The sequence below is a fragment of the Schistocerca americana genome, unplaced genomic scaffold (genome assembly GCF_021461395.2).
Source record: "Schistocerca americana isolate TAMUIC-IGC-003095 unplaced genomic scaffold, iqSchAmer2.1 HiC_scaffold_646, whole genome shotgun sequence".
Lineage (NCBI taxonomy): Eukaryota > Metazoa > Arthropoda > Insecta > Orthoptera > Acrididae > Schistocerca > Schistocerca americana.
In genome coordinates this window covers 22,501-27,500 of record NW_025726397.1, presented here as the reverse complement: position 1 = coordinate 27,500, position 5,000 = coordinate 22,501, and the positions used below count along the sequence as shown (strand labels likewise).

The following is a 5,000-nucleotide window of genomic DNA, read 5'->3' as shown; positions in this document are numbered from 1 at the left end:
CGCCTTAACCTAACCCATATTGCGCCTTAACCTAACCCATATTGCGCCTTAACCTAACCCATATTGCGCCTTAACCTAACCCATATTGTACCTTAACCTAACCTATATTGTACCTTAACCTAACCTATATTGTACCTTAACCTAACCTATATTGGGCCTTAACCTAACCTATATTGGGCCTTAACCTAACCTATATTGGGCCTTAACCTAACCTATATTGGGCCTTAACCTAACCTATATTGGGCCTTAACGTAACCCACGTTGCGCCTTAACGTAACCCACGTTGCGCCTTAACGTAACCCACGTTGCGCCTTAACGTAACCCACGTTGCGCCTTAACGTAACCCACGTTGCGCCTTAACGTAACCCACGTTGCGCCTTAACCTAACCCATATTGCGCCTTAACCTAACCCATATTGCGCCTTACCCTAACCCATATTGCGCCTTAACCTAACCCATATTGTGCCTTAACCTAACCTATATTGTACCTTAACCTAACCCATATTGTACCTTAACCTAACCTATATTGTACCTTAACCTAACCTATATTGTACCTTAACCTAACCTATATTGTACCTTAACCTAACCCATATTGCGCCTTAACCTAACCCATATTGCGCCTTAACCTAACCCATATTGCGCCTTAACCTAACCCATATTGCGCCTTAACCTAACCCATATTGCGCCTTAACCTAACCCATATTGCGCCTTAACCTAACCCATATTGCGCCTTAACCTAACCCATATTGCGCCTTAACCTAACCCATATTGCGCCTTAACCTAACCCATATTGTACCTTAACCTAACCCATATTGTACCTTAACCTAACCTATATTGTACCTTAACCTAACCTATATTGTACCTTAACCTAACCTATATTGTACCTTAACCTAACCTATATTGGGCCTTAACCTAACCTATATTGGGCCTTAACCTAACCTATATTGGGCCTTAACCTAACCTATATTGGGCCTTAACCTAACCTATATTGGGCCTTAACGTAACCCACGTTGCGCCTTAACGTAACCCACGTTGCGCCTTAACGTAACCCACGTTGCGCCTTAACGTAACCCACGTTGCGCCTTAACGTAACCCACGTTGCGCCTTAACGTAACCCACGTTGCGCCTTAACGTAACCCACGTTGCGCCTTAACGTAACCCACGTTGCGCCTTAACCCAACACACGTTGCGCCTTAACCCAACACACGTTGGGCCTTAACCCAACACACGTTGGGCCTTAACCCAACACACGTTGGGCCTTAACCCAACACACGTTGGGCCTTAACCCAACACACGTTGGGCCTTAACCCAACACACGTTGGGCCTTAACCCAACACACGTTGGGCCTTAACCCAACACACGTTGGGCCTTAACCCAACACACGTTGGGCCTTAACCCAACACACGTTGGGCCTTAACCCAACACACGTTGGGCCTTAACCCAACACACGTTGGGCCTTAACCCAACACACGTTGGGCCTTAACCCAACACACGTTGGGCCTTAACCCAACACACGTTGGGCCTTAACCCAACACACGTTGGGCCTTAACCCAACACACGTTGGGCCTTAACCCAACACACGTTGGGCCTTAACCCAACACACGTTGGGCCTTAACCCAACACACGTTGGGCCTTAACCTGCTCTGTAATTGTCATACGACGCGTTAAATTAGTGTGGTGTTGCCTAACTGCAACCCCCGCAATATAGTTTGCTACTCGCACTGCCTGGTCCCCAGAGTATCGCTTCATGTTAAACACCTTGCAGCTATACACTGTAATGCGGATGGCAGCAGGACGTACATGCTCAATGCCCTTCGCAGTTGTTCATTGGCATTTGCATGGCGAAGCACAGCCTACGTTGTGGTACGGCGTGTGTCAACTGTCCGCTGATGTTGTACGTCCAAATCACACACTGTACTGCACATTGGTCCTCATGTACTGAATGATACATCGTGGTACATGTGTGACCGTACCACGACTGCGCCAACAACGGCGAACCATACGGTCCAAATATTGTGCACTCAGCTACGTGTCGTCTCCCTATAAGAGCTGGATTGCAGTATGGTATGCCGTGGATGGCGATCAGCATGAGCCGTCTGTTGATGTAGTGGCGCGTGTTGTCAGACGTAGTCGTCTCTTCTCACACACCGTGATAGCATGGTGCACTGCGTTCCACATCTGCGACATGCGACAGAGGCCGGTTGACAGTCGTTCGCGCAATGGACATCGCATACGTACGGGGGCCACCTTCCACGTGTTCGCGAAGCGTGCACATGTTGTTGCGTGTATGTGGGCAGACATAGTGTGTCGTGACACCTGACACAGGCATGCAACAATCGTTGAATTTGCAAATGGCGATGGACGTCTACGTTTGCTGGTGACGTTACGCAAATGAACAACTGGTAAACGGTTGTGGTGCGGTTGTTCTCGCTAGAGGTGAATCAGTGATGGCGACGATCGGTTGAGCTACCAACCGGTTGTTTCAGCGATACCCACCATGCCCACGAACGTGAATGGCATGTGGGTGTGAAGCGATACGCGGCGGTGGCTGGGTGGGACCGTCCCCGGCCGGTGAGGGGGGGCCTCCCGGCGTGCTGGCCGCGCGGTGCGTGGGCGCACGCGCTACAGCCGGCTGGTGGGGGCGGCCAGTGGCAGGCGCGCCGGCCGACGGAGGCGGCAGGCGGCGCAGCTGCGCGCCGGCGCACCCTGCACGCGGCGCCGTGCGGCCAAAGTAGGTCCTCGCGGGCCCGGTGCGAAGCGCGGTGGACATCTGCAGTGTGCTGGTCCGATTGAGGACTGTGTGCGCTGAGGATGCGCCGCCGCCCGGCGCTCGGCGCCGCGACGCCGTCTGCTGCTCGGTCGCCTCTGCGGTTCTCGCAGGTGGTTTGTATCGCAGCTGTGCGGACGTGTTGGCGCGTGCGCTGTGCTGGGAGAGTTCGCTTCGGCACCCAAGTGGGGCTTTTGTCCTTCTGTGGCGCTGGCGTTGGAGCTGCCGGCCACCGTAGGTGGCGCGTGTTGTCTCCCGCCGGCAATGCCACGACAGCACGCTCCCGGGCCTCTGTCGGCAGCGGCAAGCTCAGTTGGGAGCACGGGTGGTCGCACCTAAAGCGTCTACTCGCCAAACTCCGGGCGATTGCGCCTCTCTCGAACCCGACCAAGTACTTAGGACGGCGCTGCGCGCCGCCGGGACCTGAGAGGGTTTCGAGGTGTATTGTGCAGGGGAGCTCAGCCTCCTCCTGTTTGCAGAATAATTGAGCGGACGCTTGCGTGTTCGCGCGGGCCCCCGGGACACACTCCCGGGCGGCCGGCTGCTCAGCTCTAGTTGACGCAGCTCCCTGGTTGATCCTGCCAGTAGTCATATGCTTGTCTCAAAGATTAAGCCATGCATGTCTCAGTACAAGCCGCATTAAGGTGAAACCGCGAATGGCTCATTAAATCAGTTATGGTTCCTTAGATCGTACCCACGTTACTTGGATAACTGTGGTAATTCTAGAGCTAATACATGCAAACAGAGTCCCGACCAGAGATGGAAGGGACGCTTTTATTAGATCAAAACCAATCGGTCGGCTCGTCCGGTCCGTTTGCCTTGGTGACTCTGAATAACTTTGGGCTGATCGCACGGTCCTCGTACCGGCGACGCATCTTTCAAATGTCTGCCTTATCAACTGTCGATGGTAGGTTCTGCGCCTACCATGGTTGTAACGGGTAACGGGGAATCAGGGTTCGATTCCGGAGAGGGAGCCTGAGAAACGGCTACCACATCCAAGGAAGGCAGCAGGCGCGCAAATTACCCACTCCCGGCACGGGGAGGTAGTGACGAAAAATAACGATACGGGACTCATCCGAGGCCCCGTAATCGGAATGAGTACACTTTAAATCCTTTAACGAGTATCTATTGGAGGGCAAGTCTGGTGCCAGCAGCCGCGGTAATTCCAGCTCCAATAGCGTATATTAAAGTTGTTGCGGTTAAAAAGCTCGTAGTTGGATTTGTGTCCCACGCTGTTGGTTCACCGCCCGTCGGTGTTTAACTGGCATGTATCGTGGGACGTCCTGCCGGTGGGGCGAGCTGAAGGCGTGCGACGCGCCTCGTGCGTGCTCGTGCGTCCCGAGGCGGACCCCGTTGCAATCCTACCAGGGTGCTCTTGAGTGAGTGTCTCGGTGGGCCGGCACGTTTACTTTGAACAAATTAGAGTGCTTAAAGCAGGCAAGCCCGCCTGAATACTGTGTGCATGGAATAATGGAATAGGACCTCGGTTCTATTTTGTTGGTTTTCGGAACCCGAGGTAATGATTAATAGGGACAGGCGGGGGCATTCGTATTGCGACGTTAGAGGTGAAATTCTTGGATCGTCGCAAGACGAACAGAAGCGAAAGCATTTGCCAAGTATGTTTTCATTAATCAAGAACGAAAGTTAGAGGTTCGAAGGCGATCAGATACCGCCCTAGTTCTAACCATAAACGATGCCAGCCAGCGATCCGCCGCAGTTCCTCCGATGACTCGGCGGGCAGCCTCCGGGAAACCAAAGCTTTTGGGTTCCGGGGGAAGTATGGTTGCAAAGCTGAAACTTAAAGGAATTGACGGAAGGGCACCACCAGGAGTGGAGCCTGCGGCTTAATTTGACTCAACACGGGAAACCTCACCAGGCCCGGACACCGGAAGGATTGACAGATTGATAGCTCTTTCTTGATTCGGTGGGTGGTGGTGCATGGCCGTTCTTAGTTGGTGGAGCGATTTGTCTGGTTAATTCCGATAACGAACGAGACTCTAGCCTGCTAACTAGTCGCGTGACATCCTTCGTGCTGTCAGCGATTACTTTTCTTCTTAGAGGGACAGGCGGCTTCTAGCCGCACGAGATTGAGCAATAACAGGTCTGTGATGCCCTTAGATGTTCTGGGCCGCACGCGCGCTACACTGAAGGAATCAGCGTGTCTTCCTAGGCCGAAAGGTCGGGGTAACCCGCTGAACCTCCTTCGTGCTAGGGATTGGGGCTTGCAATTGTTC

The 5,000-nt window shown here is 53.2% G+C and overlaps 1 non-coding gene across 1 annotated transcript in view; it reads left to right on the top strand.

Moving 5' to 3' along the window:
- Nucleotides 1-3,331: 3,331 nt before the first annotated feature.
- The window catches only part of LOC124588558, a 1,910-nt gene continuing 241 nt past the window's right edge, over nucleotides 3,332-5,000 (top strand). Inside the window, exon 1 of the ribosomal RNA XR_006975761.1 lies at nucleotides 3,332-5,000. This exon is cut by the window's right edge and continues 241 nt beyond it. This is a non-coding gene — a ribosomal RNA (small subunit ribosomal RNA).